A 15849-nucleotide genomic window follows, 5' to 3' on the forward strand; every position below is an offset into this window, starting at 1 on the left:
TTTTTATTTCTTCCTGTCCTTCTTTTTTTTCAATAGTAGCATTGTAAATGTTTAAGCAAGTGAACACTGTAAAGCTAAAAGAAATTTAAACATACCATGTATTTGCTAAGCAAAGATACCATGGCAAGACATTGAGGCATCTTTAAAAGGGTCTGTCTCTCTCTTTCTCTCTCTTTTTCTTACTCAAAATACAGCTTTTATAAATATGACATCTTAAAATTAAAATGTTTGTTCTGAAAGTAATAGCCAAGATCATAGAATATTTATGTGATCATTAATATTTGAATTTTGAATAACACATACTTATATATTTCCAGAAACTAATGCAATGTGTGTTTTCTACCAAAGTCATATTATTTTCCCTGTAACAAGTACAGAAGGAGCATTATTTGCATTACTCACTTGCAGGTATGTAATATCAGATTACACCCTTAATTCTCTTTGTTTCCTGGAAAATATCTACGTCAGGCTTTTTTACTTTGCCTACAGAGGACGTCCATATTCATAACAGTCTAGTTTAAACTCAGAAAAGTTCAGTGCATTTAGCTGTTCATTTTGAAGCAGCTTATCTTAATTCATTCTGTTTCATTTGTTACTAATTGTACTTGCTTCTTCCCAAAAGTCCCCAGGAAATCCAAGGCACACCCCACTCCTATGTAAGGAATGGTGAATCTCTGCAAGGACACCCGGCTGCTCTGAGCTGCCATTCACCATCACCTTTCAGGATGCTGATGAATGTGCTGACAGCCAAAGGCTAATTGGCAGGCTGTAAGGAGGCAGTTTTTGATGACACAGGAGAAATAATAGGAGCCAGAGCAGGTAACAAAGAAAGTTTAGAGAGAATAATAGCAGAGGTATAAAGAGAGAGCAGTTCACGTGCAGAGAGCACGCTGTCTGAAATACAGCAGGGGGGAACTGAACCTCCCCAAAAAAAGGGACAAAAGCCTGGAAGAGGGAAAAGGTAAAGCAAGCTAACCCTGTCCTTACTGCTGCTGCAGCACAGGCAGAAACCATCTCTTCTAGGAAACAAGGCACTTTCAAAACTATAATCTGCTTTACTGAATGGCTTGCCTAAGGTCCATGAACCTACTAAGCAAATGTGAAACCATTTTCATAGTAGTTGGGACTTGATGTGTATTTTGTATTTCAAATTGTGGGCTTGATACACAGCAATTTCTTCTGATTTTCACCTTGAAACCTGGGTGCAGTCATTGTGAATGCAAACATTCATTCAAGTGTTTGGCTGGACATTCATTGGCAAGCATAATTACAGTTTGTGATTCATGCCCACAAATGTTTTTATGTTTTGTTTGGTTTCTTTTGTGAGGCTGCTTGTAAATGGGTGATTCTGAGCCCATGGATACAGTTAATTTGAAGGCAGCCCAGCTTTTACACTGTCTCTTACTATACATCCCCACAACACCCAATTGTAGGAGAGCTGGTCAGGTCTTTGAGCACAATGCTGAAACTTAAAACCTGAAGGAGGGATCTTTATGTGAAAACCACCTGAGAAAAACAATGAGAAGTAAAACAAATCCACTACACTGTCCACGGGTATTTCCTCTTTAATTGCAACTGATTGCTTAACTCTATAATTAAAAGAAGATTGAAAACCTCTAGTGCATTCTTCCATTAGAAATCTCACATGTATTTCCAAAGCTGCATTTTGATCCTTAGAAAATGCCTTGGAAATATTGTCTAACAGAAATCACCTTTTATCCAGTATTCTTGATAAAACTGCACAAGCTGAGGCTATGAAACCATTTGGCTATATTATCTGTGTAAGTGGTTATTAGCAGAAACCTGGGGAGGGTTTACACACTGGGCCAGCTGATGGGTGTAACTGACTGAGAGAGGACAAGTGCAGTTCCATCAGTTGAGTCTGGAGCTGAAATCTTTTGCCTGTTTTTAAAGGGAGCCAGAGTGCTTGGCATCTTCTTCCCCAGCACAATCCCATTGAGCCAAGCAGATTGTGGCCAGACAAAGCGTCTGCACTGCTGGCTGTGAGCTTCCATCAAGGATTTAGACATCTCCCTGATCTAAACTCCAGTTGTAAATAGTTGCAGGTGAAATATGCACCCATAATTATTGTTTTCCTCACAAAAAATGTTGGCATTTGGTCCTTTCCTTTCTCCTGTTTTTATTATAAAGCAGAAACATGAAAAATATCCCCTCACACTCTGCACTGTGCACAGAGACATTTTACCCTTTAAGCCTCCAAAGAAATATCGGGACCAAGCAAATGACCTAATTACTGTGTCTCCATTCAGTGTCTCCCAGGTCAGTGTGCAGATATACACATAAAAACAATAGCAGCTTTGGGAAATAATCTTCTTGATTATAAAACAGCCATATACATGCTCTCCTGTGTGTAAATATGTGCCACTCACCAAAGTATAACCACAAAGTATTGCTGACCAGGTATCAAGATGGATGAGGGATGTATGTATGTTTAAGGAGGATGTTTAAAGCTACTTCTCTCCTAAATCACACACAACAGTAGTCAGTGGGAGTTATTCTTTAAAATCTGAGCTTTGCATCATGCATAATGTCTTTAAATTAGATATTTTTTCTCAGTAACTTACTCCAGAGGAAGCTGAACAATGCTCTCTGATACAGGTAACAAATATAATCCATGCTTTTCCTTTTATTTTTCCAGTGCCCATACTTTTGGGGGTTATTGTTCAAAAATGTGCAGGTACTACTGCACTGAGGTAATGAAGGAACTGTCTCTTTTTCCTCTTCTCTTGGCATACGAATTGGGTTTCAAAAATTCATTGTAGTAATCACAAAATGCTGCTGCAAAAAATTACTTGATAAAACCTTTTGAGATTTCAGCCTACCTCGTCCCTTTGTTTCATAACTAGCAGGAATATAATGAATGCAAAAACTCAGTGAATAGAGCTCAGCAGGGCCTACTTTTTTCTCATGACTCCTGTGATTATAATAATTTGATTTTATAGGTGTCTATCCTAAGACCCCAGCTAGGGAGCAATCTTTACTGAGTCATGAACTTTCACATCATTAAATCTCTCTACATTTATTTTAAACATATCAAAAGTGTCAAATAACTTTAGATCTACTAAATGTTATTTGCATTGGGTAAAATGAAGTTTAACCACTTGGGAAAATAAATGAAATAGTTTCCTTAGCAGTGGGGCTTGGGACTCTGAGTGATTCCATCCATGCAGCAGCAGTGCAGCACATCTCTAGCACGGGCCAGGACACATGTTTACAAGGACAGGAATCTGAGTAATTTCCTACCAGTCTGAAGGGAATATTAAACTCTTCTGTCAGTTGGATGTATATTATTTATGTTCCTTTTTTTATTGTTGTTGTTGATTTAAAAAAATATTTCTTTGTTGGTTCAACGCTGACTCCCGATAGAAAGTGATGAAATGCCCAATAAGTTAAAAAAACTTATCACTAAATCAGAAGCAGAACCATAAATTTTGGCTTTTGAAACTGAACTGACTGTTGAGGATCATTTTGCTCCTGAAATATTACAGCAGTGATCAATTTGCTGTAAAATTAAGCAGTTTAGCTCTGCAATCTATAGATGGAAAACATGTTGTTCTTGAGCAAAGTTTATGCCCTGCCCAAGGGATAAATTAAATTTTATGGGTAAGACATGCATTATTATATGCTTATCTGTTTAACATATCATTCTTTCCCACATCAGTATTATAAATATTTTTAATCATACATTTGATCTCTTGTGCATATAGTGATATGGTAATTTCCCCTCCCCCCCTCAAAAATACGACCAAACACAGTTAATTCATCACAGAACAGGGGAGAATATTCTAATCTTCCTAAGAAATATGCTGAAGATTGAAGCAGAGGCACTTAAAATTGGGGCTACTTTGCAATCATTCAGTGGAATAAAATTTTCCTGAAGGAAGAGGTGGGTCTACGTTACCCATTTTTATTAGGGTTGTTATTATTCAATATTTATATTACAAGTTTCTACTCAAAACTGGTGTCTGCAGACTAAGACAAATCAGTTATAAAAGTTAGGGAAAGCAATTAAATGAAATATATACATTTATTAAGCTTGTTACTGGTTATATAAATTTCTGCTGATTTTTCTTGTGTTCCTTAAACTAGGTTCAAAGCTCTCAAACTGATCATTGTCCTGGCTGGGCAACTTCTCTCAGACATTTCAACAGAAATGGAACTTGTGAAGGAAAGCAAAAGAAGAGTGAGGAGTGATGAATCCTTTGCCTTTAAGGTGTTTGTAGGAAGAGGAGAGCAAGGAGTCCTGATGCAGTGACAAATAAAATCGTAGGTAAAATCATCTGTTCAAGTTACAATACGTGACACTGCAGTGTTCAAATTAGAAGCAGATCAACTCCACTTACCCACGTTTACAGTCAGCCACCTCAGAGAGTATATTTTTTAAATCACAATGCTGTAAGAACAAAGCTGAAATGAAGGTGGACAAGCTGGGAGATTCAGTCATTTTTTTTTTTTTTTTTTTTCCTGTTTGCTGCTGTTAAAGTAGATTAGAGGGGGCAGACTCAAACCCTAAGTTATGACTTAGTTCATCTGGCCAGTTTGAATAAGGAAAGTAAAGAGGAAAAACAACTTGTATACATATTCACCAGTTGCCTTCAGGATCTGTCACATCTCCAGTGATGCTGCCTGTAGAGAATACTCCATGTCATACCATGTTTTATGGGAAATCTCTCCCCACAAGCAGTACTGAATTGAGATACATGCAAATTCTATTAATTTCATTTGGAACTGTGTGAGTTACTTCTTTATTCAGCTTTGATAACCTAAAGCATGGGTCCTTGTAACATCATCTTCATGGCTGACAGCCCTCTTCTGTTTTCACCACCCACTTGCTTCCTTTCAGTCATACAGATCATCAGTCTTCTGGTTTTTGGTGGCATGTGTAGCACTGACTTATTAACAGTAGTCATCCTAATCTGCACTTGTTTCTTACTTGCTGTAGTATAAGCTCACACCATTTTTTCTTCTCAGACATAAACACTTTAAACAGGCACATTTTAGCCCATATTTTAGACTGCCTATAATGTGTTTCCATGTGAATAACCTTTTCCTATTTTTATGGCATGAGAAGTTCAAGGTGAATACTCTAATAAAAAAGAGGGGGGAAAAGCATTTTTCTCCACTCTGAGTTCTATTCCACTGTGGAGAAAGTGCTGGATGATACAGGAGACAATCTTGTCTTGCCTGGAAGATGTAAATGGCAGAGGGAACTCGCCTTACTCACTGGGGTGCTGTGAGGATTAATCATTGAGTGTTTTATAGTGCTTGGATGTTTTAAACAGCTACGAAACTGTTAAATATTATGATTGTCTTATTATATCCTCACATTTTATATTCAAAGGTGAGGAGTTTTGAGGAGACAATGCAGATGTGTCCCCTTGTATCCACACTCTCCATCACTGGGTGGAAGTGCAACACGTGGACATCTCAGGAGTACACTGCCAAAATGTAATTGCTGCAGGTATATAAATGGGCTGCCTTCTCAGGCCTTTTGGTAAACTTTAATTCTGTTTCTATAAAATCCCTTCTAAAATATTGTTCTCTGGGGCAGGCACTGTCTGCATGATCTGTGTTTGCACAGTTCAGTGAGATCTTGATCTGTGACTCGGTGTCCTGCATACTGGCACACAAAATAAAACAAAACTATATAAAAATGTTACTCACTGAGAAGTTGTATCAGGCAAAAAACATCAAGTCCTAGACATCATAAAATAAATACCAAGAAACTCTAACTTGACTTTGTGAGGGATGTAGTGCCGGTATGAAGTTATGCTCTGAGAACTGGTTTGTAACCAATTTATTTTTACCTGTGTAATAAGGGGAGCTCATTGTACATCTGGATTTTAAAACCCTGTAGTACAATCACAGCCATCATATGTAAATGGAAACTTTGAAAAATGAGCATACAGTAAAATAAAACAGAGTTCTCCAGATAAGGATTCTGGTGGCAAATGCCTGGGGTAAGCATAAGTGAGTAACATTCTTCTAAGATGATGTGATACAATTATTTTGTATGTTGAAGGTCTGGAGATGAGAACACTGAGATGTTAGAAAGGCTTCTGAGGAGAAGGAGGGAGTGGACATTCCCTGTGCTCTGGCATGGCAGGAGGTTCTTCAAACAGTCTGTGAGAAGCATCCTGTTTGGAAGATGCTTATGTAAGATAAACAGGTATGTACATATACAAAGACTGGTTTTAAGTGGTAAATTCTTTAAAATACCTTTTAACTGAAAAAATACAACAGTTGTTGACTATCTGGTTACTAATAAATATTACAGCATTAAAGAGATTAAACATTCCAGATCTACTCTGAGCTGTTACACCCCTTAACACAACTCAAGTTATAGTCTGAAGATGGAAGGATAGTGTGAGCTCTCCTAAACAAGAGCTGGAGGCAATAGCTCTGAGAAATCTACACCCAGTAGATCCCAGACATACTAAATAAGGTGAGATGGGAAATACAAAATATCCACTATAACCATATGACACAACACATACAGAATTATGCATTTGTAAAAGCCATCCCATGTGCTAACTCCTGAGGAAGGTGTGTGAGGCACTATGGGCAAGCAAAAATTATTGTAGCAAGGTATTAGCAAAGGATTTGATCCCATCCACTGAATTCAAAGACAGTTTAGCACTATGTTCACTGAAAACTGGAATGTGTCCCCAAATGGGACAGCAAAATACATTCTTTTTCTTCCTTGTCTCTCAGAGAAGAACAAGACAAAGGAGGTGGTTCCAGGACTTCAGTATCTCACACAACTCATCTACACTTGATTATTATTTGCTTCTCACAAACTGAAAAGAAACCTACTACCAGATTTGTCTGTCTCTACCCTGCTGAAGCTGAATACTTTCATACATATGTATGGATAGCTTAAGTTTTTATGAGCATAATTTGGGCTTTTCAAAATAGTGACACAATAACAAAGCAAAATTGAGACATGCATGTAATTTGAATACTGATTTGGTTTTATCTCTTCCTGGTGCTGGCACTTTTGATGCTTCTCTTTTCCATTCCATCTTCTTTCTGTTCTTATTTCCCAATGAATGGAATTAGTTGTGAGTGCATTTGCTGCTTCTACCAGCCAAATATGAAGCCTAAGGAAATATACATCTATGATCCCCCTAAGAGTTTTGGACAGTTACTCGTTTGCAGCTACCACTGAGTTTTCTACTAACTGATAGGTGTTCCTGATGTCCTTGTCAAATAGGAAAATGATCACTGTCAGGTGACTGTTGCCATGTTTTGTGGCAGTTTCAATACCACAAGCCCTGGCTTTTATTTACAGCAATGCAACATTTCAAGGAGGTCATTGCAAAGGATGTGTCCTATCTGTATTTCAGGTCTAATACCCTCAGTGCTCTTTTTGCATCGATTTGCAGACTCAGGGCAGGATTCCCTGTGCTTCTCCCAGTGAATGAAAGTCACAAAACTGGGTCACAACAGTCAGGGTCATGACTGCCTCTGCTGCTGGATCATCTTGCAAGCTTAGCATCATTTCAGGGTCCTCTGTGGTAAAGAACCAGTTATGATGAAGCTCTGCCATACATAATGTGTATGTGTTAGAGACAAAACCCCAGAGCTGCTGCCTCGACCACAGCACAGAGGCCCCTGGCATGCAGCTGCAGGCAGAACTGAACAGTTTGGGTTTGTGAAGAATCTGGTCCTAAAAATTATTCATTAAAAGTACCCAGTTAGTCATTTCAAAGAGAAAACCAAAAAAAAAAAGTGTTCAGGGGAAATCTATGAACGGAAAAAAGGGGTTAAATTAATCTAATAAATAATTTGCAGATTGAATAATTCATGGTAACTACTGGGCATGATTAGAAAGTTGGATTCCATGTGCCAGCCTCCTCTGGAAGCTACCTTGGAAACTTGGGTATCATTTTGGTATGTTACCAGGGCAGAACTCCTGTCTGGAACCTGATGCATGTTTCAAGGTTCTTGTACCTGACACCAGTCAGTACCTGATGTTAGAGGGAAAGTCAAAAGAAAAACCTTGTAAATGGTTTATTCCATCACTATCTAATATGAAGCTTCTTCCGTTGGACAGAAACTGGGAAGAGTTTCTTCACAACTTTATTTCCAGCCTGGCAGGAATTTCCACACCTTTGAACTTTCATAATGTGAGCAGAGGTTTTCCCACTTCTTTAAAATTAAGCAGATGTATAGACCAAGTGTAAGAGTACACACATGTATCATTTACTGATTGCCTTATCATTTGAAGAATGGTTATGTCATGGACAGACAGGCTTAAAATTACTCATATATAGATGTAAATGAACATCCAAGATCTTTTTGAAAGCTGTTAAACACTTGGCTTCAACTTGTGGCAAAGAGTTAAATTCAGCACAAGCAGAGTTTATTTTAACTTTGGATAAAATTTTCAAAATGTACATGAAAGTATGTTTAAATGCAATTGAAAGCCTGTTTTTTTAGTACATAAAGTAGGTAACAAAAGAAGCATATGAGACTTCACAAACAGATATTTTAAAACAAATTTAATAATAGACTTTTTAAACTACCATATCACTGTCAGAGCACATATATGTTAAAAGACCTATAAATATATATTAAAACAATCTATTTTCCTTTCACTTAGCTGCCAAAATCTCCATTAGGAGGTTTGTGTTTCCTTCCAACATTAAAGAATATCTCTAACATCTGTGGCAATGAACGGCAAGCAGTGTCAGTTCTGCTTCTGAAACAAGCAATGCCCCCATTTGAAGGAGGAAAAATGTGAAATAATGAACATGTCTTCGAAGAGCAGCCTGTTGTGTAACAGAAGATGTGCAAAGCCTCTTCCTAGGTTTGATCTTTTGCGTTTCTTCTATTCACCTATAAGGCGTGCAGTTAACTCTGCAAAACTTGGGTCACTGGGAGAAGTATCACCCAGAGAGGCTGAATGCAAACACCAAGTGCCCCAGAGCACATTGCTAGGGCTGTTTCATCTCTCCCTCCCTCCCGGTATCATGAAGGAGAGAAAGGTACCACACTAAAATAAGTTAAGGTGACCCAATCTCAGCGTAGCTGGCACAGTCACAACTTGAAAAAATCATTTTTCTCCATGAAGGCTCCCCAAAAGGAGAGGAGAGGTGAGTTTGATGGAGATGCAAGAGGTTTATGGCTGCTCTTCCTTTTCATAGCTGCTTTTTGTGTGACTTGGGCCCCTCTGTGTTTCATTTCCCTATCAGCAAAGGAAAGAAATAGAATTTCCTGATGGCTTAATAACCATCAATAAACAGGTGGATATATAATGACAGCACAAGGCTCAGGCATTATAAGAAAAGGGAGGCATGTAAAACCATCATGAGGTAATAAAACCAATGTCTGCAGGAGGATTACTGGAACCACAGTACAGAGTGCCTTGGATCCTGTTCTTACAGGATGGGCAGTATTTTATCATTGCTATCTTTGAAAAAAAAAAAAAAAAACCAAAACCACATCTAATCTATAACCAGAAAATGTCGTAGGATCTGCAGACCTTCCAGGGCCAGAAGAACTCACCAACAACATTTTCAAGAAAAGTGATCAGAGTCCTCATTTCAAGAAGAAAATGCAAACAATCCCTGCTAGGTGTTTTAAACTGTGTAAATCATGTCTAACACTCAGAGACAAGGCTGATACAGTCTCACTCATCCTGAAGCTGCACAAGTTTTTTAGCATTAAGGTTTTTACAATATTCCAGACTTTGCCTTATTTGATGTGGAAAAATTCCTGCAATGATGCATATAAATGTATTTTACTTAATCCAGGTAGGGTGTCTGGCTACTTTTGCAAGTAAGAATGAACACAGACTTTCTTTAGTGCCAATCTTGAAAATTACAAAGAGAAGAAAATGTGTTTTTTTACAATTTTGGAACAAATTTTTGGTCCACTTTAATCTCAGAACTACATTATCTAGCTGTACTTATAAAAAATTTCAATTAACATCTGAATTGGACAGTTTCATACACAAATGCATATATCCAATGATAACGTGTACGTAATTTATAGAGATATAGGGGTATTCAAAGGACCATGTTTGCAGCTCTTAACTATTTTTAAAACCTGATTCCTAATACTCTTGTGTCAACGACAGAGGCTGAAAACCACAGTGGTTAAAAAGAAAGATAATCAACTCTGTGCTACATGACCTGAACTACAAAGAAGGGAGAAAAATCAGTAGTAATTTTGCTACTCAAGCTTTAATCAAATTTATATTTTGCTTAGTTTTTCCTTTTTCAGTATGTATATAATTTCATATAGGAAATATGCATGGTTTTATATTTATTATCAGTATATACGCTCACTCAAAATTGCTATTTCATCCATAATTTTTTTTTGTTAATGTTACACAGTTAATGTTATTTTAACATAAGGCTTTTTTTGTAACATAGTGATATTTAATTTGCGTTAGCACAAGTGACATACAATAGATCATGCTATTATCATGATTGATATCAGATGAACTGGCATAAATTCAACGTTATAAATTGAGCCTATAAATGAAACTATTATTTTACAGGAATTACTGTAGTAGAAAGGCTAAGGACCCTCAAGTCAACCCTAGTCAAACCCACTCTTTAGAGTTTTATATTTTATGCCTGCAATAAATGCTTTTGTGAAAGCCCATAACCCACAAAAAAAAAAGTCATTGGAAGTCTATTAATTATACTAATACTACCCAAAAAGCTGTGAGGGCTTATTTTTGTGACATCATTCTTTGATTTCTTACTGCCTTAAATTATCCCTCTGTTGGCTGGGTGAGGGTAACAGTCATACTTTTGTCATTAAATATAAGGAGTTTTAAAGCCTGATCCACCTTAGCTCTAATTGATATTGCTTTCATTTGGCAGATAGTGACCTGATTTATAATTTAAATATGCATCATTATATGCACCTCTTCTGTATAATGAAAAAGTGAAGTTACTCTCATCTTTTCCCGCAATGTTAACATCAAGGAAAAGTATCTTTCTTTTTTCCCTTTTATACTCAGAGCCTAATTGAAAACTGTTCATTGAATTTCAACATGATAGAAAAGTCTTTTTATCTCTCAATTTGTCCATTAGCTATTATAATTGAAGTACTGCTACACAGCTGAATTGATATTGTTCTTGTTTAAATTCTGGATTTCTCTAAATCTTCTATGAGGCATCAACTAAAAAAATATGGGTTAGGAGACATTAGCTAACAATATTGCCTAAATGGGACATTAGACCAGCACTCCACATGTGTAAAGCTACAGAAAGTAGGAAGTCATCTAATTTTACTGGAGAACGTGTTGCATAATAATCTTAACAGCATGACCATAAGGTTTGCTAATTGCCACATCTGTTCAACAGCTGTCAGATGTTTGCCATATGCTGCCATCAATATTACAACAGAGTACATTACAGGGAGTTTTATTGTGTTTGACTGTTATTTATTTGCCACAGACATTACTACAGCCAGTGACGTCTCTTTATGTTAGATCACTAATTATATTTTAAAAGCTGCATGCAAAATCCAGGTTTTTCAGTTTCCTTAGACCCCATTTCTGATCATGTAACTAATAACTTTTTCCCTACAGATCTCCAAACTTATTTATAAGTTTCTATCTCATCTTATGGTAAGTAAGTCTTCTGCAAAATAACTTATTTATGCTGTTTTTGAAGGATGTTTCTAAACCCAAGTTACATTTTAATGATGATGTTTGTAAGAACTCAAAAAAACCTTCTTTTTCAAAGAACCCACTTCATCCCATGTTTTTTCCTACAGGACACAGGTCAGGGATGGAGTATAATTCAGTTTTACAGCTCAGGAGGTCAGATGCCTCAATTCTAGTCCCAAACCTGCTACTGAGTCACTCTGTGACTTTGGTTCATTGTATGACCTTACCTCTGCTTTGCCAGTCTGTAAGCTAAATACCTCCTGCACTGCTGGAGCATCAGAACTTTTTCATTAAGCATCTGTAAAAAGCAGGAGGTGATACAGCACAAGCACCACTGAAAAGTACAAATATGGCTGATCTTTCCTGTTCTTTTAAGCCCTCTTCCAGGGACTTTTTAAATTACTTCTTTCAACTGGTCTGTGTGTTACTTTTTTTGTTAAATGTAGCTACTACAGCAATGAAATAGGAAGCAGAGATTGACAAAGTGCAGAGGAGGCAAAATATGCATGATGTGATTTAATATGAGTTGATAGGTGTCACTGATCTCTATTATAAATAGACTGGGTGAATTCCATATGATGTATTATTTATCTATTGTAGATGCCTTTTTGTTTCATTAATAAACCTGGAAATCAGACTTATACATTTCCAGTGATGAGTTTTTGGCAGTACAAGGCATTGTGGCATTTCTCTGCAATTGCTCAATTATTTTGATGATTTGCTTCTTCTTTCTATATAAATGATTAATGCTTGAAATGTTTGTTCAAGATTCTCCTGATTTTAGCTCATTTGTCCAGCTGAATCATTTTTTTCTTCTCTAATGAGAGAAGATTACTGCAGTGTAAGGGCTTCCACTTTGACCTGAATCTCAGCTCCTTTGAGGTGTTGCTCTGAAGCACACATCAGTCCTATGGCTTAGGTTTGTGAGTGACTGTGAAGTCTGAGAACTCCAACAAATCTCAACCTAACAATGTGTTTTCAATTTAAATCTGCCTCAAAGCAGAAACTCTTATGCTGTTGTTCTACCTACAGTTCAAAATTATTCCCTGGTTCTATTGTACATGAGGAAGTTAAGAAAATACATCACGGCTTATTTAGACTGGAAAGGACTTGAATTTTCCAAATTTATTGTGAAAACAAGTAAGCAGCATCTAGTACCTTCCACCTGCTCTTTCTGAAGATTCTCAAGCAGATATCCTTGAAGACATTAAAGGGGGAGGAGTTTAAAGTAAAAGGCAAAGCTGAGGGTAGTTCCAGGAGCCACTGTCAAGCCTCCAGTGCCTTGTGAGGGTGAGGATGGTAGGGGGGTCACAGAAGGAGGAGGATGGAGCTGTGAGTTCAAACACCACATGTCTGGAGGAGAAGGAGGTGCTTGGCTCCCAGGAGAAATCAAACTGCCTAACAAAACCACTTTCATCAGAAATCTAAAATTTGTCTGCCTTCTCCTTATTTTCTTCTTATATGCCTTTTTAATGCTGTTTGTAGCCATTTCAATTATGGGATTTCCTTATCTGTATACCATTGAGAATACTGTACAAGACTTTATAAACAGCTACTAAGTTTATCTGCCTGTCATTTGGTTTTCATTATGCAAGATAACAATCTTTCTCATATCTCATAAGATATAATGTGATTGTTTCTAAATGGGGAGAGGAGAAAAAGTCTAGCCTGCATTATCATTAGCCTCCTAGAATTTGTAATGTCAGTAGTGTCAGCACAATCTTCAACATTTTTCCTTGCTGTGGTCCAGGAAGAATTATTTCTCTAGCTTTTTGTGTTTGCTGATACGTTCTCTTTTTCTCCATTTTAGACACAGTGAGTTTCTGATCTGGAGCCTGGTTATGTGGCCACAGATTTGCCTATATTCAGTCTGATCATTCCTAACTGTTTCATGGGGCTCATGCACTGAAGGGAAGGATGAGAGGCAATTGTCAACAGTTCGCTGCATTAAATATAGATAGATATTATTCATGTAATTTGACAGTTCTTGACTTTCAGCTGTATAATGACAGTGAAACGGTGGAATTTCAGCAGCCGAACTTCTGTCTTACTTCAAGATAAGCTTATCAAGTGTAGCCTGAATCCATTCAACTCATAAGCAGATCAAAACTCATGTCACGCTGAACTGCTGTGCTGATTCCTGCTTCCTACTATTGCTTTACGTGTCCATATGGTCTTAGTTGTTTGCCATCTTACAGTTATTTTGCAAGGTTTTTAGGAGACAGACTGTCTCTTGTAGTTGTTCAGCACCTTGCACACAGAAGCCACGGATCCTGCTTGATGCCACCAAATGCTCAGGTAAACACTTAACATCTAATGAAGTGATAATAGGTGATGGTCACCCCTCGTAGCTTTTTTCTCTCTTCACCAGTTATGCACTCGATCCACAAAGAGTAGCTGCTTTGTTTGGCTCCCCATTTAACATCAGAAAACACCCTGTGTTTTTTCTTGTGCGATTTATCCCGGAGATTCGGAGGGATCTCTGAGCACCAGGCAGGAATCGTGTCTCTCCTGTGGGCACCCTCAGCACCACAGCATGGTGTGGCAGCTGCAGACTAAATAAGGTCTTTAGGTTAAGGATTGATCAAGTATCTGTGGAATTTCCATGCTTCCTTACGTGCCTTCCAGATTACAACACTATTTCCAAACCAGTGGGATTTAGTGTGAGGGGGAGGATGGTGGATTTGAAGAACTTTTGACAGCTGAATGTTCAATTTGGAAAAAACAAACAAAACCAAAAAAATTGTGAAACCTCTCTATAGTCATCTTATTCATTTTCTTCTCTGCTTACAGGGACTGTAAACTCCTCCAGGCTAGGATTGTCTGTTTCTGCCTATACAATGAAAAGCATAAGAACATTTAAAAATGCACAACTCTTGCTCCGGCTCAGGCCAGGGGATGGTGACTTCCCATCATGTCCAGTATCCCCCCTCTTTTTGGCTCATGTAACAGTGAAGAAATCAGTCGTTACATAACTCCCTAGAATATTTAAATCTGTTAAATCATTGTTGAAGTGGCTTTCTTCTCTGAATTTGGTCAGTTTTGAGTAGACTTTTGAGCAGCAGTAAGCAAAAATTATCATTATCAGAATAACAAAAAATCGAGAAGTTTTGCACTTTCTTAACATTAGGACCCCTTTGCTATTTGACACTTTACTATAATATGTTGGTAGAAATATGACTTCAGGTTTCAGAATTAAATGCATGCCTCAGTGGTTTAGTTTATGCATTCATAATTATATTTACAATTAGAAATAATGCAATCAGGAATAATTTTTTTACTGCCTGAGTGAACAAATTGAGTTGGGGAGAAAATGCAGGTTTAAGTCATGCCTTCTTCCCCACAATTTAGGATCATTTAGTTTTCTCTGACATACCCTAGGAAATTACAGGCTAATGAAGACCACATGGGGTGGTACTACAGCTAAAGATTGCTGGACCCATCACCAGATTCCCTTTTGCACAGTGAAGCCTCAAATAGTGCAGATGGAGTAAGAGGATATAAAATCACTGCGGTGACCCTCGACAGTTCCACCATGCAGTGGTTTCCTGTAAATATTTTAATTCCTTTATAACAGAAAAGTGCAGCTTTAAATGGAAAAGCAGATGGGGAGAGGGTGCATGGCATCATGTAATTGAGAATTCACATGCCCTGCTAGGCAGGGTTAATGGGCATTGCCCTGCAGTAAACCAGCTCCTGTGAATCCTTGAAATGTCAAAGTGGTACAAAACAAGACTGTGAACCGGGTCCTTCTGGTGTTAAATGGAGGCTGCAGGGCAGCTCTGAACCCAAATGCATAATTTGTAGACACAGGATGTCATTTACCATTGCTTACCTCTCATTAAAACTAATCAGAACGGTTTTCTGTGAAAAAATTGATTTTTAATTGGAAAAGTTAAGTCTGTGAACCTGCTTTATTTTTCCATGAAAAGCTGGAAACATTTTGCTGTGAATTGATGGAGAACGTCCTTGTTTGTTCATAGTTTCAAAAGCACTGAATGGCCTTTTTGCCTTCAGTCTTAGGCCAAAACTAGCAATGAAAACTATTTGCTTGCGTGTTTTGCACAGTGTTTTTTGTCAGAAAAGTCTTTGTTCATTAAAAAAACTTTTCAAGGGGTGTTTTCATTTGCCAGATTGAAAAGCACATTAATGCTGGGATGCGAGCAGGAGGGCAGATTTGTACAGTGGGC

The 15849-nt window shown here is 37.6% G+C and overlaps 1 long non-coding RNA gene across 2 annotated transcripts; it reads left to right on the top strand.

Moving 5' to 3' along the window:
• The first annotated feature begins 1938 nt into the window (after positions 1–1938).
• LOC139803500 (uncharacterized) lies at positions 1939–13223 on the top strand. 2 transcript variants are annotated; one of them, XR_011729024.1, is made up of 5 exons: positions 1939–4291; positions 5363–5482; positions 6044–6190; positions 8630–8836; positions 11579–13223. It is a non-coding gene; the product is annotated as an uncharacterized lncRNA (long non-coding RNA). The 2 variants fall into 2 exon arrangements; XR_011729025.1 differs by having other exon boundaries at positions 1939–4287.
• Positions 13224–15849: the final 2626 nt, after the last annotated feature.

Source organism: Heliangelus exortis, chromosome 16 (genome assembly GCF_036169615.1).
Source record: "Heliangelus exortis chromosome 16, bHelExo1.hap1, whole genome shotgun sequence".
Lineage (NCBI taxonomy): Eukaryota > Metazoa > Chordata > Aves > Apodiformes > Trochilidae > Heliangelus > Heliangelus exortis.